The sequence below is a fragment of the Chiloscyllium plagiosum genome, unplaced genomic scaffold, assembly GCF_037043375.1.
Source record: "Chiloscyllium plagiosum isolate Xiang-an unplaced genomic scaffold, Cpla_swu_hap1 HiC_scaffold_31, whole genome shotgun sequence".
Classification (NCBI taxonomy): Eukaryota; Metazoa; Chordata; class Chondrichthyes; order Orectolobiformes; family Hemiscylliidae; genus Chiloscyllium; species Chiloscyllium plagiosum.
Genome location: NW_028270169.1, coordinates 52758463 through 52782717, shown reverse-complemented (window position 1 = coordinate 52782717; position 24255 = coordinate 52758463). Strand labels below are relative to the sequence as shown.

Here is a 24255-nt window from a genome sequence, read left to right as displayed (position 1 = left end):
GTTCTCAAAAGTAGAGATTTGATAATAAAACATGAAAATCTTGATGGTGCAAATAACAACTGAAATGGAGGTTGTGTGTATATTATATGTATTATATATATTGATATCATTTATTTTATAGTTTGAATTTTGAACCAGTGGCATGTGGGTTTTGGTCTATGCATATAAAGTAGTTTAACAATTAGATTGTCAATATTTCTGGAGCCATTTTTTAAAGCAGTGTGAATGAGAGTGCCTGGACTTGGACAATTTTACGAGCAGGCAGAGTATATATTGAAGATCATTCATTTGCTTTCAGTTTGAAGAATTAGGAGATTTCTTTTGGCTCAGCCAAAAACGTATGGGAAAAGCAAGCTTGAAAAGCTTTTGTTTTCAGTTTACAGAAATTCTGGTTGGAGTAATGTGTAAAAACAGTCTCTCCGGAAGTAAGGAAATAATTCAGAACATTTAGGAACTTGGTTCCCACAGTGTAAGGATTTTAATTTGAAAGTTCTGCATTTGGTTGCAACCCTGGAGGGCTATTCAAATCTGAGAAACTCAAAATCCCGTTGTGTGAATAATTAAGGAGGAAAGTGTCAAACTCTCAAAACTGGGAATTGGATAAAACAGTTACCTGTAGATGTAATGAAGAACAGAATTTTCTCTGGTGTTTGAGCACTAAATGTGATGGTAGTGAGATAGATGGGCCTTTCTAAATTGTATTTTGAAATTTTTAAAGTTATGTTTTATGTAAATAGCTTGATTTATTCTATTTTATCTCTTATTTTGGATGATAAGCTTCTGTTTTATTGTTAAAACTAGATCAGCAGCATGTTTATGTTTCAGGGAAAGACCATTTCACTAAATAGAAATAAAAACAAGTTATGATTAGTCAAGCTAGTTTTCACTCTATGATTCGATTTCTCTATAGTAACATCAGCTTGAGTCATAACACAACAGTCTAACCATGGTGAGTATAGCATCTTATAACTGCCTAAATTATGTCTTTTGAAGATTAAGGTTAGTGAGATCATGTCTAGATTAAGCAGTGACTGTGAATAACTGGGTCTGTTGGATTGTAAGCTACTGTGTTTGAGATGAATCCGAGAGAAGGAGATGTTATAGACTAGATCAAACTCCCTTCAAATATATCAAGGAGATAACCTAGACCCTAACTTTTATCTTCTTTAAAGGCAAGTAAGGTGCTGAGTTTCAGATGTAACTTGATTGGTTATGTTAGTTGGCCGTAAACAAAACACGCTTTATTCTTACCTTATAGTTAAAATATAAACAAAAGAAAAATTGGGTATAATTTTAACTCTATTCGAAAACTTAACAGAATAATGTATTATTTAGACAGCAACTGTTCCAGTGTAGTAACATCCCATAAACACACTATTGGCAAAGGCACATTCAGTAAAATAGATTGTCTCACATACGACTTTTCTCCAGCCCAGGAGAAGAGAACACCAAGTGAAACCACTTCTCCTCCGTTCTCGAGCTCCTAGCTCTCTCCTATTCAAACCAAGATCCTATTATCTCCTGCCCTTTATCACTGACACTCTTCCCTCACTCGCCCAGTACGATGAAGCCCATCCCCCATTGAGTTGTCCACTTTTCAGGGTTCCTAGGACTATCTGTTATGTATGTAGCTGGGTGTGTGCTGCACTTTTAAGAGGGTGGGTCAAGTGACCTTGAGGCAGAGTGAGGGGACACAGTCTAAAACTGACTTTGGAGCTGAGGGGATCCACAATAAAGTATTCCCTCCATCTATCTCATCTTTTAGTATAAGGTTCTAGAGAAGCACAAGCATAATACAGCCTCTGACCATTATTGATGAGGGCTGTAGGACTGACCATGGCTGACTGGATTGCCTTAACAATACAGCTCCAACTAATCATGGCCCAGACCCTAGACTGATTTATCCATGTTCCAGACTGACCGGGCTGCAATCCCCAGACTGGTTGCACTTAATCTGCAAGGCTCACTGTAGCTAAATGCCAAGACTGCAAGGGTTCAGACTCCAATATGGTAGGATAAAATGCCTGATTCTATGGCTAATACCTTTGGATGGGGCTGGGCGTGCCCTTGACTGATTGTGCTGGTACATCCTGACAGTCTATAGTTTCCCTTCACCATATTAAAGACTGCACTCCTTTGACTTTCACACACGATGATTTTCTTGAAGCAGATAACATTTAAGCAGATGGCATATGCTGTATGTGTGACCTTGACATAACTTGGTCCCACACAGCAACATAACCAATCTATTGGTTGTTCAGTGCTTCTCACCATTACAAGCTGCCTATCTCTCTTCTCTGCTCTAAAAGGCAATACTTGTAAGAGCAGTGAAGATACTGAAAGTGCACTAAGAGGTAAGTGCAGTAGACAGGGGCTGGCAGCTTCCAAGTAAGCATAAAGTGAGTGAATATTATGAAAGTAAGCACAGAGCCATAAGGTGCATCCTGTACTGATCATGAGGTGCATGTAGTCCTGCACACAAACCAACCTGGCAGAAGCATGCAAATTCTAGGTACCTTGGAATTCAGAGTAAAGTGTTGAGAATAGTATGAGAGTTGGTCTGAGAAGAACGACGGTGCTGCAGTAAAGTTGGTGATTAGTTGATGCCAACTTGTACAAACAGGGGATTGAAGAGGATGGTGCCATGGAACATACAGGATGTTGTTGTAAAGGAATGATTGGATGGTGACCAGAACAAGCATTTGGTGAGCTCTAGCCACCAGCCGCCCACTCTAATTTGCCTGTTGGGAATCTGCGCTATTATTTTCTCAAGGAAGGAAAGGAGAATTGGAAATGAAATTTATACAGGACGGGTTGGGACATGCCAATGCATGGAAATAGAGTCACTGCTTCACGGTGAGTTTTAGACGTCACCATTTATGGTTTAAGATTGCAAGTGTTTTTCCTGACATCAAGATTTTTATTTAATTTCTATCATTGTGTTTTTCCATATTTCTTGCCATTGATCATTGCATACCAGGAGAGGAAGATTTCCTCTGATTTTATTAAAGTTGTAAATAAAGCCACCTGACTTGATTCTTTTGCCTATAATGCAGTATTCTGTTTGTTTGAATCATAGCCATTTGAAATACTGGTCAATTTGCTCTTTTTTTATTCTTTCATGGAATGTGTATTAGCATTAGCATCAGACATTGGAATAGAAGTCAGCCATTTAACTGTTCCGCCATTCAACGAGATCATGATTGATCTGATCATCCTCAGCTCCACCTTCCTGTCTTTTCCCCACAAGAACAAAGAAAATCACATCACAGGAACAGGCCCTTCGGCCCTGCAAGCCTGCACCGATCCAGATCGTCTGTCTAAACCTGTTGCCTATTTTCTAAGGCTCTGTATTCCTTTGCTCCCTGCCCATTCATGTATTTGTCTAGATACATTTTAAATGATGCTATTGTGCCTCCCTTTACTACCTCCGCTGGTAATGCAGTCCAGGCATCCACTACCCTCTGTGTAAAGAACTTTCTACGCACTGGGTTACAGTGAGGGGGACTGGGAGGAAGCAGCCAGTGCAGGGACCTCCTGCGGCCATTCCCCTCAAGAACAAGTATACCGTTTTGGATACTTGTGGGGGGGATGACTTACCAGGGGTAAGTAACGGGGCTCAGGTCTCTGGCACGGAGCCTGTCCCCGTTACTCAGAAGGGAAGGGTGAAGAAGAGCAGAGCAGTAGTAATTGGGGACTCGATAGTTCGTGGCACAGATAGGCGGTTTTGTGGGAACGAGAGAGACTCACGTTTGGTATGTTGCCTCCCAGGTGCAAGGGTACGTGATGTCTCTGATCGTGTTTTCCGGGTCCTGGAGGGGGAGGGGGAGCAACCCGAAGTCGTGGTCCACATTGGCACCAACGACATAGGTAGGAGGAGTGCTGAGGATGTTAGACAGGCTTTCAGGGAGCTAGGTTGGAAGCTTGGAGTTAGAACAAACAGAGTTGTTGTCTCTGGTTTGTTACCCGTGCCACGTGATAGAGATTCGAGGAATAGGGAGAGAGAACAATTAAATGCGTGGCTTCAGGGATGGTGCAGGAGGGAGGGGTTCCAGTTTTTGGATAACTGGGGTTCTTTCTGGGGACGGTGGGACCTCTATAAACAGGATGGTCTACACCTGAACCTGAGGGGAACCAGTATCCTTGGGGGGAGGTTTGCTAGTGCTCTTGGGGGGGGTTTAAACTAACTCGGCAGGGGCATGGGAACCCAGATTGTAGCTTCAGGGTGCAGGGCCTGGAGTGTAGGGAGGTGAGGAACATGGCATCAATTTCCAAGGAGGGTGCCTGTAAACAGGGAAGTGGTTTGAAGTGTGTATACTTCAATGCAAGAAGTATACGAAATAAGGTAGGTGAACTTGCAGCGTTGGTTGGTACCTGGGACTTCGATGTTGTGGCTATTACGGAGACATGGCTAGAACAGGGACAGGATTGGCTGTTGCAGGTTCCGGGATTTAAATGTTTTAGTAGGTTTAGAGGTGGGGGTAAAAGAGGGGGAGGTGTGGCATTGCTTGTCAAAGATAGCATTACAGCGGTGGAAAGGACGATGGATGAGGACTTGCCATCTGAGGTAGTTTGGGCTGAGGTTAGGAATAGGAAAGGTGAGGTCACCCTGTTAGGAGTCTTTTACAGGCCTCCTAATAGTCCTAGAATCATTGAAGAAAGGATTGGGAAGGTGATTCAGGAGATGAGTGACAGTAATAGGGTGGTTGTTATGGGGGACTTTAACTTTCCTGATATTGATTGGGAAAACTATAGCTCAAGTTCGTTAGATGGGTCAGTGTTTGTTCAATGTGTGCAGGAGAGTTTCCTGACACAATATGTAGACAGGCCAACAAGGGGTGAGGCCATACTGGATTTGGTTCTGGGTAACGAACCAGGCCAGGTGTTAGAATTAGAGGTAGGTGAGCACTTTGGGGATAGTGACCATAATTCGGTGATTTTTACACTCGTGATGGAGAGGGATAAGTGTGTACTACAGGGCAAGAATTATAGCTGGGGTAAGGGAAATTATGATGCGGTGAGGCATGACTTAGGATGTGTGGCTTGGAAAAGTAGACTCCAAGGCAAGAGTGTAAATGATATGTGGAACTTGTTCAAGGGGCAACTATTGAGTGTCCTTGATAATTATGTACCTGTCAGGCAGGTAGGAAAGGGTCGTGCGAGGGAGCCGTGGTTTAATAAGGAATTGGAATCCCTTGTTAAATGGAAGAGGGCGGCCTATCTCAAGATGAGACGTGAAGGTTCAATTGGGGCGATTGAGAGTTATAGGGTAGCCAGGAAGGACCTGAAGAGAGAGCTAAAAGCAGCAAGGAGGGGACATGAAAGGTCCTTAGTAGATAGGATTAGGGAAAACCCTAAGGCTTTCTATAGGTATGTTAGGAATAAAAGAATGACTAGGGTAGGAATAGGTCCAGTCAAGGATAGTAGGGGGAAGTTGCGGGTGGAGGCGGAAGAGATTGGGGAGACACTGAATGAATACTTTTCTTCAGTATTCACTCAGGAACAGGGCATTGTTGTCGATGAGAATACTGAGGCACAAATAAGTAGAATGGATGGCTTTGAGGTATGTAGAGAAGAGGTGTTGGAAATCCTGGAAAAGGTGAAAATAGATAAGTCCCCTGGGCCTGATGGCATTTATCCTAGGATTCTCTGGGAAGCAAGGGAGGAGATTGCAGAGCCATTGGCCTTGATTTTTATGTCCTCTTTGTCTACAGGAGTAGTCCCAGAAGACTGGAGGATAGCAAATGTGGTTCCCTTGTTCAAAAAGGGGAGTAGGGATAGCCCTAGTAACTATAGGCCGGTGAGTCTCACTTCTGTTGTGGGCAAAGTCTTAGAGAGAATTGTAAGGGATAGGATTTATGCACATCTAGATAGGAATAATGTGATCAAGGATAGTCAGCATGGTTTTGTGAAGGGCAAGTCGTGCCTCACAAACCTTATTGAATTCTTTGAAAAGGTGACGAAGGAGGTTGATGAGGGGAAAGCGGTAGATGTGGTATATATGGATTTTAGTAAGGCGTTCGATAAGGTTCCCCATGGTAGGCTACTGCAGAAAATACGGAGATATGGCATTGAGGGTGAGTTGGAGGTTTGGATTAGGAATTGGCTGGATGGAAGAAGACAGAGGGTAGTAGTTGATGGCAAAGTTTCTTCATGGAGTGCCGTCACTAGCGGTGTTCCGCAAGGATCTGTTTTGGGACCATTGCTGTTTGTCATTTTTATAAATGACCTGGAAGAGGGGTTAGAAGGTTGGGTGAGCAAGTTTGCGGATGACACGAAAGTCGGAGGAGTTGTTGACAGTGAGGAAGCATGTGGCAGGTTACAGCAGGATATAGAGAAGCTGCAGAGCTGGGCAGAAAGGTGGCAGATGGAATTCAATGTAGCTAAGTGCGAGGTGATTCACTTTGGGAAGAATAACAAAAAGATGGGGTACTGGGCTAATGGTCGGATACTTGGTAGTGTGGATGAGCAGAGGGATCTTGGTGTCCATGTACACAGATCTCTGAAAGTTGCCACCCAGGTAAATAGTGCGGTGAGGAAGGCATATGGCGTACTGGCTTTTATTGGTAGAGGAATTGAGTTCCGGAGTCCTGAGGTCATGATGCAGTTGTATAAGACTCTGGTACGGCCGCATCTGGAATATTGTGTGCAGTTTTGGTCGCCATACTATAGGAAGGATGTGGAGGCATTGGAACGGGTGCAGAGGAGGTTTACCAGGATGTTGCCTGGTATGGAAGGAAAATCGTATGAGGAAAGACTGAGGCACTTGGGGCTGTTTTCACTAGAGAAAAGAAGGTTTAGGGGTGACTTGATTGAGGTGTACAAGATGATTAGGGGGTTAGATAGGGTCGACAGTATGAACCTTTTCCCGCGTATTGAGTCGGGTATTACAAGGGGGCATAGCTTTAAATTAAGGGGGGGTAGATATAGGACTGATGTTAGGGGTAGGTTCTTCACTCAGCGAGTCGTTAGTTCATGGAATGCCCTGCCAGTAACAGTGGTGGACTCTCCCTCTTTATGGGCATTTAAGAGGGCATTGGATAGGTATATGGAGGATAGTGGGTTAGTGTAGTTTAGGTGGGCTTGGATCGGCGCAACATCGAGGGCCCAAGGGCCTGTACTGCGCTGTATTCTTCTATGTTCTATGTTCTATGTTCTATCTCCCCTAAACTTTTCCCCTCTCACTTTGAACTCATGACCCCTTGTATTTGAGTCCCCTACTCTGGGGAAAAAAACTTCTTGCTATCCATCCTGTTCTATACCTCTCATGATTTTATAGACCTCAATCTGGTCCCCCCTCAACCTCTGTCTTTCTAATAAAAATAATCCTATTCTATTCAACCTCTTTTCATAGCTAGCGGCCTCCATACCAGGCAACATCCTGGTGAGCCCCCTCTCCAAAGCATCCACATCCTTTTGATAATGTGGCGACCAGACCTGTACGCAGTATTCCAAATGTGGCCAAACCCAAATCTTATACAACTGTAACATGACCTGCCAACTCTTGTGCTCAATACTCCATCCAATGAAGGAAAGCATGCCATATGCCATCTTGACCACTCTATCGACATGTATCGCCACCTTCAGGGAACAATGGACCCGAACACCCAGATCTCTCTGTACATCAATTTTCCCTAGGACATTTTCATTTACTGCATAGTTTGCTCTTGACTTGGATCTTCCAAAATGCATCACCTTGCAATTTGCCTGGATTGAACTCTATCTGCCATTTCCCTGCCCAACTTTCCAATCTATCTATATTCTTCTGTGTTCTCTGACAGTTCCCTTCACTGTCTACTATTCCACCAATCTTAGTGTCATCTGCAAATTTGCTAAGCAGACCAGCTATACCTTCCTCCAAATCATTTATGTATATCAGAAACAACATTGGTCCCAGCACAGATCTCCTTTTTGAAAAGCTCCCATCCACTACTACTTTCTGTCTCCTGTTGCTCAACCAGTTCTTTAACCATCTATCTAGTACATGCTGGACCCCGTGTGTCTTCACCTTCTCCATCAGCCTAACATGGGGAACCTTATCAAATGCCTTACTGAAGTCCACGTAAATGACTTTTAGAGTAAACCATTTAGAGTAAATGACATATCTACAGCCTTTCTCTCATCAAACAACTTTGTCACTTCCTCAAAGAGTTCTATTAAGTTGGTAAGACATGACCTTCCCTGCATAAAACCATGTTTCCTATCACTGATAAGCCCATTTTCTTCCAAATGGGAAGATCCCATCCCTCAGTATCTTCTCTAATAGTTTGACTCCCTTAATGCTCGACTCCCTTACTGATTAAAACATTATCTATCTCAGCCTCATTATACTGAATGTCTCAACCTCTACAGCCCCTTCAGTAAAGAATTCCACAGATTTGCTTCCTTTTGAGAGAAGAAATCCCTCCTCATCTGTTTTAAATGTGTAACTTCCATACAGGTAGTTCTGCTATAACGCATGCTTCGTCAACACAAATTGTCTATAATGCGATAGACGAATAGTGAATGTTGTTTGGATAATGCAAGCTTTCTACTGAACAGGTACAACAATTTTCTGTTAGCTATCTTCTGCAGTGTGATTTTCTACAGCCGTTTCCCATAACCCGATTTTCTGTAGCACGAGGTTTGCAGAGGGATGCAATTGTTGCATTATAGCAGAATGACCTGTACTCTGAGACTATGCCCAGTAGTCCGAGATGTTCCCACAATGAAAAGCAACCTTTCCACATCTACCCTCTCAAGCCTTCTAAGAAATGTGTATGTTTCAATAAAGCTGCCTCTCATTCCTCTATTGTCCAATGAGTACAGGTCCAAATTGTCAGCCTCTCCTTGTAAGGCAATCCCTCTATACCAAGTGTCAGCCTTGTGAACCTTGTATGGACTGCTTGCCATGCTGATACCTAGTTCCTCAGATAAGGGGCCAAAAACTGTTCATAGTATTCAAATTGTGGTCTGACTAGTGCCTTGTATAATTTTATTAAAACTTCTCTATTTTTAGATTCCATTAGCTTTGAAATAAAAGCCAACATTCCATTTATCCTGTCTATTACCCACTGAACTTGGAAGCTAGCTTTATGTGATTCATGCAAGTGGACTCTCAAATCCTCATGTTTTGTAGCTTTGTGTGTATTTTCTCCATTCAAATATTATTCAGCTCCTCTGTTCTTTCTGCCAAACATAACTGCTCATAATAGTCCAGTGTTGCTGACACATCTCACATTTGTTGTCCCATCTCTAATTGTCCTTGCTTTTCTCTGTCATCTTGTTTTTACCATTCAAACTATAATTTTTTTTTACCAAAATGTGACATTTTGCAGTCAATCCTGAAAAGTAGTAAGTCATTACACAAGTGTATTTAGAGAACGAAATGGTGCCTTGCAGCTTATGATCTAAAACTGTGAAACCTATGACTTTATGTGACATGCATAGGTACAGACCTGTGATACATTGCCCAAGACATTTCTTACACCAAAATAAAATTATGTCGACAAAGGTAATCATTTTGTTACAATTTGATTTTTTTAAAAAACACTGCAAACTTCTTTTAGAGTTAGGTTTAATGGACAACTCAAATGACAGTGTAAGCTGTTTAAACAACATTTTGAATATTTTGATTGCTTCAGAGTTTGTTGTTTATAGTTGCTTTGAATTGCTCAACTTTGATTTGCAGATATTTGAATTTCATGATTTATTTTATTCCTCTTTACTGCTTGCTGATTGATCCCCTCTTTGCATTCTCTCCTTGCAGCAGTTTTGATTGAATATCATTGTATGGTTATGACATTTAAACAAACCAGGTACAAGTCTAATGTAAAAGTTGTGTAGAAAATAGCATTGACAATAGTATTTTCTTCGAATAACATTGCAACCTAGTCAGTGATTCGAGATTGCTTGTAAACAACTCACTGGAGGATGAGTAATAATATATAGTGCAAATCTTGGAGTATGTTAAGGTCCTACTTGTTTTTATTTTGCTTTCAAAGAAACCCTCAGCACCGAATGGAGACAGAAGATCACTTTGAAGTGATACATGCAAACAGTGTATGCCATAACATAATTTCAGAATATCTAACCATTTTGCTGCAAAAGTTCATCCATAGTAGTGTCAGCCTGATTTTGACAGTTAGTTATCCTTAAACTTATGTATTCAGAGAAAAAAAAACTGGTATGAGGGGAGAAAATATATTTGGAATGTTGAAATAATATTACATACAGCATTCTTTCATATTTTCTATTACAAAAATGAGGTGTCTTGCATATCTTCTAATCAGAATTAATTTGAAAAATAATCTTTGCGCCCATATCAGTAATAACTTCATTTTGAATTCTGTGCACATACAATCCTAATCTGTGACTCAAAAAGAGGATAAAGTATCTGACTTTGGTGAAGCTTTAGTGGCAAATGACCTCCTTATCCCCTTTCTTGATTTAGCTGGCTCCAAAGACTTTTTGTTCTTCTTTTGCAAAGTTCGTGGATTTATCTAATAGCTGCACTGCTTGATGAGGGATTTAAATGTCAGTGTCTTTAAACTGAGTTCAGAGTATGGTATATTCTGATCCATGCTTATACTGTTCCCATGAGACTTTGTTTTTCCAGGATTGATGAAATGCAATTGATAACAGCCACATTTCATTAAATATAGGACAAATAATCAATCCTTAATTTTGAGATAGCACACTGTTCAACATGACAGAACGAAGAAGAGAAAAGGTTGTTTCTGTCATCTTAGATATCATGGCTCCATCCAAATTAAATTTTAATGGGAACTGGTGGCACTATATCATGATGGCCGAAGTTGCTGTTGAAAGGTGGTGAGCAGAAGCTGGGAGTTTCCCCAAGGAGAGAGAGGGAGGGACAATGTCGAGAATGCTCTTATACAGATTAGGATAATTGAGAACCCCACTATTTTCAGAGGCTTGACAAAAGGTGTCAAGCCAACCTTGTGCCTCAAAGATCCCAAAGAGAAAAGAGATTATTTTAGTTTCAGATCTTGAAAAGATATATTTTTAAGTTGGTAAATGCTGCATGTTGAAGTTCTGGAATGCTCTGCTATGAAACATTAAGGCAAAAGCTCACACTGTAAATGTTGAACTTGTGTGTGTTCAGAAAGCTATTTTGTTGAGGCTCCAGGTGTTTAACATAGAAATAAAATTTGTATAAATGTGCCTCCTGGCTTGCTATTGTTATGTGATCTCTATTATGAGGCACTGATTGTGGACTGTCACCTGCACCCAGTTTCAATAAAATTGCAGAACAACCGCTGTTCTATAGGGAGCTGCCTAGAAGAAGCTTCCTCCCTACTCCTCGCATCTGTCTCCATCCCTTCTCCTAACCTCATCACCTGTTGTGTAATTACCAGTTCTGAGGAAGGGTCACTAGAACTGAAATACTAAGTCTGACTACTTTACACAGATACTGCCAGACCTGCTGAGCTTTTCCAGCAATTTCTATTTTTGTTGTTGTGCATTGAGTATAGGAGTTGGGATGTCACATTGTGATTGTACAGGACTTTGATGAGACCACTTTTGGATTACTCTGTACAGTTCTGGTCACCTTGCAATGGGAAGGTTATTATTAAATTGAATTTAACACGATTTTGCCGAGTCTGGAGCATTTGAATTAAAAAAAGAGGCTAGATGTGCTGGAACTTCTTTCCTTGGAGCCTAGGAGGGGTGACTTTATAGAGGTTTATAAATTCATGAGAGTTATTGATCAGGTGAATGGCAAAGGACTTTTCCCTGGGGTAGGGGAGTTCAGAAGTAGAGGGAATATTTTTAAGGTGAGAGGGGAAGATTTAAAAGGGACCTGAGGGGCACCTTTTCATACAGAGGGTAATGTGGAATGAACTGCCCGAGGAAATGGTAGACGCAGGTACAGTTACAAGATTTTAAAAGACAGGTACATGAATAAGAAAAATAATGGGCCAAACACAGGCAAATGGAACAAGTTTAGTTTGGGAAACTTGGTTGACATGGATGAATTGGACTGGAGGGTCTGTTTCCGCTATGTCACTCTATGACTTTCTGGATTAATGTGCCTCCTGGCTTGCCATAGTCTATTTACCTCTACCACAAGGCACTGACTGGAGGCTGCCATCTTGTAGCCAGTTTCAGTAAACCCACAGTACAGATGGGGGAGTTGTCCCAAGGGGTCATAATACCAATCACTGAGTGGAAAGCAGAGAAAATTGCAAGCAGCCACTACAGATTACCCAAAAAAGGGTTAGGGCAAAGTGGAAGGTTTTTTTCAACCAGTGACACTGACCGAGTCAGATAAAATTCCGATGCAGGATGAGATAGATGGATTGGTCATTGGGGCTGAACAGTAGTAAATAAAATTTAATCCTGAAAAGTATGATGTGATGCATTTTAGGAAGACTATACAAGAGCAAAAGGTTATGGCAGCACTGCGGCTCAGTGGTTAGCACTGCTGCCGGACAGCGCTAGGGACCCGGGTTTGATTCCACCCTCAGGCGACTGCCTGTGTGGAGTTTGCATTCTCCCTGTGGCTGCGTGGGTTTCCTCCAGGGGCTGCGGTTTCCTCCCACAATCCAAAAATGTGTAGCTTAGGTGAATTGGCCATGCTAAATTGCCCATAGTGTTCAGGGATGTGTAGGTTAGGTGCATTAGTCAGCGGTAATTGTAGAGTAATAGGGTAGAGGAATGGGTCTGGGTGGGTTACTCTTCGGAGGGTCGGTGTGGACTTGTTGGGCCAAATGGCCTGTTTCCATACTGTAGGGATTCAATAGTTCTAAATTCTTTAGTGCCTTATATGACATTAATTAGGCCACAACTGGAGTACTGTGTGCAGTTCTGGTTATTACACTAAAGGAAAGATGTAATTGCACTAAAGAAGGGGCAGAGAAGATTTTCCAGGGTGTCCCCTGGGCTGCAGCGATTCAGCTATGAAGAGAAACTAGATTGGCTGGGGTTGTTTTTCTTAGAATGGAGAAGGCAGAAGGGGGAGCATGATTGAAATGCACAACATTATGAAGGACATAGATGGAGAGAAATTTCCCTTTAGTAAAAGGGTCAATAACCAGCAGGCATAGTTTCAAGGTAAGGAGCAGGACATTTAGAGGATGTTTGATGAAGACTTTTTCATCCAGAGGATGGTGGGTATCTGGAACTCGACAGTAAAGATGTATTTAGATACATGCAAGGTTGCAGGCTAAGTACTGGGATTAGAATAGGTAGATGCTTAGTAGTGCAGGTTCATAGTTCCTTGAAAGTGGTGTCACAGTTAGAAAGGATAGTGAAGAAGTCGTTTAGTATGGTTGTCTTTATTGGTCAGTGCATTGAGTATAGGAGTTGGGAAATCATATTGTGGCTGTACAGGACATTAATTAGGCTACTTTTGGAATACTGTGTTCAGTTCTGATCTCCCTATTATAGGAAGGATGTTATGAAACTTGAAAGGGTTCAGAAAAGAGTTACAGGAATGTTGCCAGGGTTGGAGGATTTGAGCTAAAGGGAGGGGTTGAATAGGCTGGGGCTGTTTTCCCTGGAGCGTCGGAGGCTGAGGGGTGACCTTCTTGAAGTTTATAAAATCATGAGGGGCATGGATAGGGGAAATATACAAGGTCTTTCCCCTGGGATGGGGGAGTCCTGAACTAGAGGGCACACGTTTAGGGTGAGAGCAGAAAAGTTTAAAAGGGACTTAAGGGGCAACTCTTTCATGCAAAGGGTGGTGCGTGTATGGAATGAGCTGACAGAGGAAGTGGTGGAGGCTGGCACAGTTACAACACTTAAAAGGCATCTGGATGGGTATATGAATAGGAAGGGTTTAGTGGGATGTGGCAAATGCTGGCAAATGGGGCTAGATTAGATTAGGATATCTAGTCGGTATGGACGAGTTGAACCGAAGGATCTGTTTCAGTGCTGTATGTCTCTATGACTTTATGACTCTAAATGCATCTGATGAAAGCTCTGTGGTCCTGCCACTATTATATGAATAATAGTGGAATATCAAATAAGTAAAAGAAGAAGACTGCAAAAATATCTCCTTCCTCAATGATTACAGAACTCAACACATAAATGCAAAGACATGGCTGAAGTATTTGCAACCATCTTCAGTGGAAATGTCAAGTGTGATACTGGGTCCCCAACCAATTTAAATCTTTTCATATGATATCAAGAAATTGCTGAAAGCACTGGTATGAACCTGATTAGTATTCCAGCTGTAGAACTTGGTGTAGATATTTAGTCCTTGTGTTTTGAAGTAAGGCTTTTGGTTTTGGGAGTTCAAGTTTAGTAGAACTGTAGCAGATAGATTGAGTGCAGTTGATCGAAGTTTGGAATGTATTACACTTACATAAAAGAATGATGAACTAAATTAGCAACTGTGGGACCGGTGAGGCCAGAGCAGCCAAATGCTGTCAATGAGATTCAAGGTTTGCATAAAGATTTGAATCTCAGGTACTGGTGTCATAGTTGTGGATATGTTCACTGAGCTGGGAAGTTGATTAGCAGACGTTTCATCCCTAGTCTAGGTGACATCTTCAGTGCTTTGGCACCTCCTGTGAAGCACTGCTGGACTATGTCTTGTGGAATTTATTTGGTTCAGTTCCTGCTACTTTTGGTTGCCGGCTCCGGTTGTTCTTTGTAGTGGCTGGTATATTGGGTCTAGGTCTACGTGCTTGTTGATAGAGTCCATGGATGAGTGTCATGTTGCTTGAAATTCTCTGGCTGTCCTCTGTTTGGCTTGTCCTCTGATCGTTGTGTTGTCCAAAGCACTGAAGATGTCACCTGGACAAATCAACTTCCCAGCTTGGTGAACATACCCATAACTATGTCAATGAGATTAATTCACCTGTCAGTATATTAAAGTTGCGTTTTCTTAACAGAGTAAGGTTACTAAACAGCAGGAGGTCTTTCTTGGTTAAAAAGGTAGAGGCATGATGTCTGCACTCGATAATGGAAGTCCAAAAAGATGTTTTGTTTTGGGACTTAGATCCAAATTAGCATAAACCCTGAAAGGTTGGATTACACACTTAGTTCATCAGCTCAAAAATAAATTGTAAATGAGGGATAGTTAAAATTCAAAGGGAGGATTGTCCAGAGCAATCTGTGTTATGGAACTGTGTGGAACTTAAGCAGGTTACGCTACCTGCTTTGTCAGATCAGGAAGAAGGGGAGTTTGATGAAGGCATAGTGGCTCAGTGGTTAGCACTGCAGTCTCACAAAACTAGGGACCCGGGTTTGATTCCAGCCTTGGGCGACTGTCTGTGTGGTGTTTGCACATTCTCTCTGTGTCTGCACGGGTTTCCTCTGGGTGCTCTGGTTTCCTCCGCCAATCCAAAGATGTGCAAGTTAGGTGACTTGGCTCTACTAAATTGCCCATAGTGTTCAGAGGTTAGGTGCATTCGTCAGGGGAAATGTAGAGTAATAGAGTAGGGGATTGGGTCTGGGTGGGTTACTCTTCGGAGGGTCAGTGTGGACTTGTTGGGCCAAATGGCCTGTTTCCACACTGTAGGATCCTATGATCTGATGAAGACAAAGGTAAGGCCGCCAGGCCTGGGGAAACTGTATAACTATATTTTGGGTGAATGGTTTTTACACGAACACATGTGTAGCATCAGAGCCATGAACTAGTTATGATGCGGAGACATTCCTGCCCTTATGGGAATGCTTCCTCTATATCTTAAAAAGTTAAGATACTTATATTTGGCATTAATTATAACTTAATTTCTTACCCTTTCACCAGTAACCTCCTGTTCAATTTCCTGGACAGATCATCAGTATGGATTTATGCAGGATTACGTGGGATTCAAGTCTCTGTTTGTAGGAGCCTTACATCTATTACAGAGATAAAGAGGGACTATGTTATATTGATTGACTCCTAGAACCCAACTATCTTGCTTAAGTTCCTGCTTTCCAGGGATTATGTTTCTCTCAGAAGGCAACGAAAAATGACAGCTTCAGCACTCTTGGCATTGCTCCAAAACATGTGCAAGTCAGCGTGAAGAGCTATCCATGCCCCTCAATGTAGTCCTGATGAATAGTTAAAAGCCTCATCATAAAACTATTGTACGATGTGCTATATTTGTGCCAAGTGTCAGGTTGTACAGAGGGTTGACAGCTTTCACCCAAAGTGATTTCAATGTTGTGTAAGCTTTCCTTACCTGCCATAACATCTGGCTGCCTTCCTGGAAACCACAGCTGAGCTAAAGGAAGCCTGGACACCGCTGTGTTCACTTGATTCAGATAGAGTTATAAGGAAAGGCTGAATAGGCTGGGGCTTTTTCCCTGGAATCTGAGAGACTGAGAGTTGACCTTATGTTTATAAGATCATGAGGGGCATGGGTAGATGAATAGCCATGGTCTTTTTCCTATAGTGGAGAATCCAAAACTAAGGGCAGAGGTTTAAGGTAAGAGGGAAAAGATTTAAAAAGGACCTAAAGGATACCTTTTTCACACAGAGGGTGGTGTGTGTATAGAATGAGCTGCCAGAGGAAGTGAGGGAAGTGGGTACAATTAGAATATTTAAAAGCATCTCGGTGGTTATATGAATAGGAACAGATTTAGAGGGGTATGGGTCAAATGGGACAAGGTCAGATTTGAATGTCTAGTCAGCATAGACTGGCTGGATCAAAGGGTCTGTTTTCGTGCTGTATGACTTCATAACATTGGCAAGCATACTTTGGTGGTGCAGGCCTAGTGGGCTCTGGCCAGCTGTGAAGTTTCCTGCAAACGTCCAGGTGCGTCCTCATTGGTCTAAGCTGATGAAGGCACATGGATCCCTGGTAGAGGGGAAGTGGTGCAACATGCACTTCTGGAGTGTCCTACGATGACAAGGTGGCAGTTTCTCCTGTGTGTCAGTCTACAATGGCACCTCTCTTTCCTCTTAAGAGGTTGGAGAACCTGGAGTAAGGTCCCTTGATCCCTTCTTGCATAGCCATTAAATGAATGAATTCATGATTTAACTGATGGAGTGAAAATCGCCATGCATATCTTGTATGTACTGATTGTTCTATTGTACCTAGTATCCACAGCAGGCACCACCTGTTTCATGGAGGCAGCCATGTACTTGCATGCTGGAGCCATGACATCAGGTATAATTTGGGCTGACTGTTCTCCACTTTGCTCCAGAAGACCTCCAGCACCTCCGCCAAACATTCATTCTCCTGCTTGCCTGTGCATCTCCATTAATCCATTAATAGCAGGGGTCCAGAGGCTCTTCATCTGTACTGGGCCCAGCAGAATCCTGTTCTCCAGTAATCCTCTTGAGTGTCAGGGACCTCAGTTGTTTCTTCTTCCTCAATCTATAGGCCTGTGTCAGTGCTGTAACCTTAAGCCTACTCTAGATGGATTATTCACTAAGGTGAATGTCTCTGTGCTGGAGGAGGACAAAGTGGAAGGCATAAATACAGCATTCTCTGAGACTTGGTACATTTCCTCCTCAGAGCTTTGGTTCAAGAGGATGGTAGAGATGAGCCTGGGGACTGGAGCGTATCTTTTTTATTCCTGGCTTGGGAGTGGGATTCTAAGGCTGCATTGAAAGTGACAAAAACATGTTAATGTTGTGAGCCACCAACCTTAAGGCTTCATTAAAACATTGGTGCTTGATATGCAATTGTGTTGAGTAGATTGGATGCCTTTCATTAGATGGCTGTGATTGTCTGTGTATGTTACGAGTAAGAATAAAGTGGAATGGGGTAAATTAAAGATTTCTGAATGAAAGGTGTTGTCAAAGAGTTACAGTTGATGAAAACCAGTAAAGCATTACATGATGTGTGTCTGAAATATCCAGAAAAGATTCAGCCCAAAGCTATCTTTTGTAGCACTGTCTCATGCAACCGTTTGTTTAGAGGCTGTCAGATGTGTACATTATCCTAAATGTGGAAAAGATCAATGTGCTGATGGTACGAGACCTGCTGAGTGTGTTGCTCCTTTTATGTTGTAAGTGTGCATCCAGTCAAAAATATGAGAATCAGTATGAAGGTATTGCAAATATTATTACATTGGTGACAGTAACAAAGAGTATTGTAATGAAGTTCCAGACATTGGTTGCATAGGGATCTGAGGGAGATGCCTGGCACCAATCTTGTGTGTGATAGTCCTCAGCAGTGGTAATCTCTCACTCAGGAAAATGAAGCATTGAGTAGAGTGTGATACATGCCTTGGCAGAGTGAAGCAGATCATTCATCCTCTTATGGCACTGCAGTCAGGTTCTCTTGAGCCATCTACGAGCACTGACCTCTGATGCCATACCCTACTGTTGCCATATTTATGGAAAATAACTCTTTACCCTCTGGACAGCCCAAAGGAGAAGCTCAGGGAGACATTGCTAAACAATGGTACCAATTTTTGCTCAATTTCTAATGTCTGAGGAGGTGAATAGATATAATAAGCATGGTTTGAGTGGTTGCAGAGTGTGAAATGCTGTCTGGGTGCCTTTGACATGTGGCATTTAGAAGTTGGATCCTGGAAGATCCAGTGTGAGACACAATTTTGTCTGTCTGTCCGTATTATTTGATTTTTACCCACCCATGTATATCGCGCTGAGGAAAATGTAATAGAATAAAACCTGACCCACCCCGAGGGGAACTAGTTCTGACGTTTTGGCCCTCCCACCCACTTTGTCTCAAAAAAAGGCTTCCAGTCACATTCTTACATTTGCCTGATTAATGTTGCACTCTGTAATGTAACTTCCTTGAGGAGTATTGATATCTTTTGTCATCTTTTTACTATACACTTTTATGATGATACAGAATGTTTGGTGGTCGAAACTGGCTGGTGCAAAATGCATCACAAACAATGTAGCTAAGCAGTTTGGCTATCAGTTATCAGATTTAAAGAAATGAACTAAACATATTTAATTTATGACTACTACTAAAACTGTGGGAATTAATATTTTAAGAATGAAGTATTTACTGCTGATTTCGGACTACATTAAAGAAACTAGTACTGTGCTTTGCATAATTTAGTTAAATATTTGACTGACGGGGGATATCATGAAGGAATGTTTCAGTGGAATTGTGTACAATAAGTCAGAGAATTGTTATCTCAAGTGTCTTTGTTTTGCTGTTTTCTTTTGATTATCATTTGACGTTGAATCTCTTTCTTTGCTTCTCTCTGTGTTTCTTTCATTTAAGCTGGGAAGTAGTGCATTATATGCTGGTGTTGTGGCAGAAAAAAAGCTCATAACTGCAGAGTACATTTAGACTGGTAGATGTGCAGAAAATGTAGCATTTAGGGGTTTATTTAAAATCTCTTCCAATCTTTGTACCTGTCATCTTCTACATTTACCACTACCTTTCACTTTCCCACTATTCCATCCCATCTCTTTTACTTGTTGACTTACAATATCAGAATTAATATTGCTCATTCCCAATGTTATTCCTTCTTCATTTATTTGAACAAGCCTAATGTCTGTATTCTTTCCTCCCTTTTCTCTGTTGACACAAGCACCTACCTACCAATCCCACTTGCTTTCTAAAAGGCAGTTAATTCAAAAAGGCAGCCTGCTAATTCTCAAAGTTTTTTCTTGGCCCGTTCCTCAGTCTCACTCTCACTCCCACTCCCTTATCTGTTGCTTTTAAAATTCACCTTGAAGTTTTTAAAAAGTTAACCTAGAATCAGGAAGTAGATTTCTACTGGTCCGTATCTCATTCCCTGGATATTTGCCAATGAGTGGCTGATGTCATTCTGGTCCAGTGCCTTGCCTTTTCTGCCTCTGTTGTTGTCAGCATGCAGTCTACATAGTTGGTTTTCTTTTTTATATTTAAATAACATGCAATGTGTGCACCTTCTCCTGATTCATTTGGGTGATGTGGGTGTCCAATGTTCGATATTCTTTCTTCATTTTTTCCCCCCTTTTCTTACATTCTTTTTTTTATAATTCTAAAGAAAATAAGGTAAGAGTTGCTATAATTGTTTAAAGAAGAAAAGTGTTAATAAAGTGAGACTGGACAATTAATAATGGGAAATAAGGAAATGACAAATCAATTGAAAAGGCATTTTATGTCGGTCTTCACTTTAGAGGATACATGTAATATTCCGAAGCAGCGATAAATCAAGAAATAGAGGGGAGGAAGGAATTCAGGAAAATTGCAATCACCAGAGAAGTAGTACTGAGTAAACTATTGGAGCTGTGCACTATCAAGTGCACAGGTTCTGGTGGACTTAAAGTCTTTAGAGAAGTGGCTAATGTGATAGTTGATACGTTGATTTTATTTTTCCAAAAAGCCCCTGATTAAGAATGATCCCATTACATTGGAAGATAAATAATGGAATAACTTGATTCAATAAGGGACGGAGAAAGTAGAAAACTGTAGGCCAGTTAGCTTAACATGTTAGAGACCGTTATTAAAGTTATGGCAAGCCCCTTGGACAAAATTCAAGGTTACCAGGCAATGTCAGCAAAGGCTTGTGAAAAAGAAATCATGCTTGACCACAGAAACATAGAAAATAGGAACCGGAGTAGCCAGTTACTTCTTTTGAGCTTGCTCTGCAATTCATTATGATCATGGCTAATCATCTAACTCGGTACCCTGTTTCCATTTTCTCCCTGTACCTTTTCATCCCTTTATCTCTGAGAACTGAACACGTACTGTAGATTAGAGTGAACCTGGATATACTGTACTTAGGTTTCCAAAAAGCACATGTTAGGATGTCGCTTCAAAGGTTACTGTGGAAAATTGAAGTTCATGGGCAGAGGGTAACATTTTGGCATAGGTAAAGTTTGCCTGGCTAAGAGGCAGGTAAGAGCAGGGGTAAATGGGTCTTTTCCAGGTTGCCAAGATATAGTGAGTGGTATGCCACAGGGATTGGTGTTGGGACCTCAGCAGTTTGCAATTGATATCACGTCTTAGATAAAAGAATTGGAGGTATGTTTGCTAAATTTGCTGAAGACAACAAAAATGGTCGGAAAGTAAATTGTGAAGATAACATGAGATTGCAAAAAGACAGATGTGATAGGGCAAAGATATAGCAAAATGATGTATAATGTAGGAAAATGTGAAATTATCCATTTTGGCAAGAAGAATAAATTTAAGCATGTTGTCTAAATAGTGAGAAATTGCATAGGGAACAGAGCATCCTTTTGCATGGATCATAAAAAAGGGTACTCTGCAGGTACAGAAAGTAATTTGGAAAGTTAATAGAATGGTGTAATTTATTGCAGAAATTCAGAAATAGAGAATGTTATACTTGAATTACAGAGGGTACTGGTGAGAATGGGCAGGAATTCTTATGAGGCAAGGTTGCACAAGCTAGATTAGGCCTGGAATTTGAAGAGTAATTGGCAACTGGATTTAAACGTATAAAATCCTAAAGAATCTGGACAGGGATAACCCAGAGTGGGTGTTTCCTCTTAGGGGGAACCTAGAAATATGAATAATGATCTAAAATCAGGGTTCGCCCATTTAAAATAGATCAGGCAAATGTTTTCTTCTGAGAGTCCTGAATCTTTGGAACTATTTTCCTGAAAATCTGGTGCAACCAGAGTCTTTAAATCTTTTTGAAGCAAAACTAGATAGATTCTTGTTAAGCGAGGAGTTCTCATTGGTAGGCAGGGATTGTCGATTTGAAGCTAGTCAGATTAGTCATTATCTTATAGAATGGCTGAGCAGGCTTGAGGGATCTACCCCTGCTCCGGATTCGTATATTCATGCAGTAATTGAGTTATATTTGTTCTTCATTCACTTGACTTCACTATGCAGTGCAATGACACCAACTCACAAGCTTCAGTTAACACTCTTTGCTGAACCTTGACTCAGCAGATTAACAATTATGTATAACATTGGGCAGCAAAATGGTTACTCTCCCTGTCACCATAGGCACAATGCCATTACTATGTCAGCTATATCCCTCATCTGACTCTCTAGATTTCTTGACTATCGCTGTTCTGTCTGGCATCATATTACAGATGACCTTGACGTGCTTTCATATCAAAGTAATTTAATTGTCTCAGTCTTATATTACATGTCTTAGCTCTGTAACCATTCCACTTTTATAAACACACAAGTTCAGCCTGCATTGTGCAATATTGTGCCCTATTTAGCAGCAAACTAAATTTTGTCTAGTGTCTAATTCATAACTAAGACATCTTATTTCCTGCTCCAAGTATTGTATCTGATCTCCAGCTCTCCTGCTGCTGAAGCATTTACTCATCAATTTGTCACTTCCAGGGTCTATTCTCACTTACTACTTCTGTCATACAACATTTTCTTCACCTTCACACAAAGCTTCCTTTAAACCTACTTCTAGCACTGCATTTTTTACCATCTCCCCTAATTATTTCTTTCTGCTTTTCTCTGAACCATTTTGAATGTTCATTAAAAATTTTCTGAAATTGAGTTGTAAATAATTGCAATTTACCTAGTATTTAGTTCAGCAAATTAATTGAAGCAGTTTATCACATGACTGATAAAGTAAAAACAGTGCTGAAAACAATATGAAAAAATTACAGCAATTTGGTTCATTTTCAGATTGTAGTTTTTTTTTCTAAATGAGTAATTTGACAGGATAGTTTGTGACAATTAATACTGATTTGTAATGAATGTAACTGGATTTTGATTTATTTGCAGTGAGCCAATGAAATATTTCAGCCAAGTACTATCATTAACGTAATTGCCATTGTTTATTTCAGCCAGTAATTGTATGTCTGTTTTACAGACATTTATAAAACAACGAATATTTTCATTGGTGACAGGTTTGATTTTTAAAAATTTTTGTATTGATTTTGACAGCATTTGGCATTTGGGCATCAAGTACACTCAGATTGGGTAAACAACTGATAAATCCAGAGTAAAGAAAGCACTTCAGAAGAACACTCCTTATTGCAGCAGTATGATATTTTCATTTCACACACGAGCTGTCCTGTGAGAGAGATTGCTGGTTAGTCCTGGGACATTTGGATCTAGATTGAGACTATTCAGAATCATTCCACTTCGGAACTTTAGGCATTGACGTGGACTGTATTTGAACACAGATTTCGAAGTAAAAGATGAATATCTAACTCACTATGCCACCAAATCAAGTGGTGTTGTTTTAAATATCTGAAATGTGTGATGACACTTGAAACTAGCAATTTTTTCAGAACATTTTTACCAACAGCATTTTCCAGTCATGCTTTCATATTGCTCTTGTTCAATATGATAATCAAAAAGCTATATACATAGGTTTCTGGCAATAATATTTGATTTCATTTTGTTTCAGCTCAGTACCTGTGCTCTCATTTTATGCAATGCTTCAATGATTTTATCAACACTCTCTCCTATTGCTTTTGCTCTGTAGCAGTGCATTTAGAGACATTTAATACATTTGTGACTTTCAAAATGTCTGTTGCTTTTTTTTATCATATTTTGGCATGCACATATCATAGCTGAAAAAGGGAATGGTAAAACACAGTAAAAGAGATTTTCGTTTAAAGTGATTTTGTATCAAGAGGAAAAACAATTATATTACAATAATTTGGTACTGTTCAAATACACCACTGATATCATGTCATAAAGGCACATGCTTCAAACAAAAATACAAATTTGGACGTGTAAGCAAGCAATTTGTAACTGGTTAGGTAACTTGAATTAGTGTAGGATCTTTGCTGTCATTGCTATTCTGGCTAGATGGCTAGTTTGCAATGCAGAGTAATAAAATGCAGTGATTCCCACAGCATTTGAGGTCACTGTGAAGGTCCCAACCTTTCAACCTTGCCCTTGCCTGAAGTTTGGTGACAGTCAGATTAAACTCCCAATGGTTTAGAGAGAGCAGCTCTGTGTTCCTCTGGGATTCTGGAAATTTTGCCTTTTTTTATTCTGTAAGACTATGCTCAACCTACTGTGTGTAATCAATTAGGAGAAAGTGAGGACTGCAGATGTTGGAGATCAGAATCGAGGAGTGTGGTGTTGGAAAAGCACAGTCGGTCAGGCAGCATCCGAGGAGCAGGAGAACCGCCGTTTTGAGCATAAGCCCTTCATCAGGAATGAGCATTCCTGATGAAGGGCTTATGCTCGAAATGTCTATTCCCCTGCTCCTTTGATGCTGCCTGACCGGCTGTGCTTTTCCAGCACCACACCCTTTGACTACTGTGTGTAATGTCTGATTTGCTATTGTCTCAACATCTGCAATCAAGACATTTCTTAAATGTACTCTTCAGTCCAAAATATCTTGGAAGTATGCACGTTTGTAAATTCATAAATATCACTAATTTGGTTATACTGAACAAGGATGCAATGTCAATAGCAGTTCTTGGTGTCCAAATGTTTGTCATCATTCAGAAATTAAAAACAAATTCATTCATGGGATGTGGGG

General features: G+C 40.8%; 1 protein-coding gene across 3 annotated transcripts in view; it reads left to right on the top strand.

The window, feature by feature from the left end:
• Positions 1-24255, top strand: part of srrm3 (serine/arginine repetitive matrix 3) — a 795287-nt gene that overhangs the window by 84319 nt on the left and 686713 nt on the right. Inside the window, exon 3 of one of the 3 annotated variants that reach the window (XM_087977540.1) lies at positions 911-949. The exons of the other annotated variants lie outside the window; for them this stretch is intronic. The gene's annotated coding sequence lies outside the window, so the exon portion shown is untranslated. The remainder of the gene's footprint in view (positions 1-910; positions 950-24255) is intronic. 3 annotated transcript variants of the gene reach the window in all.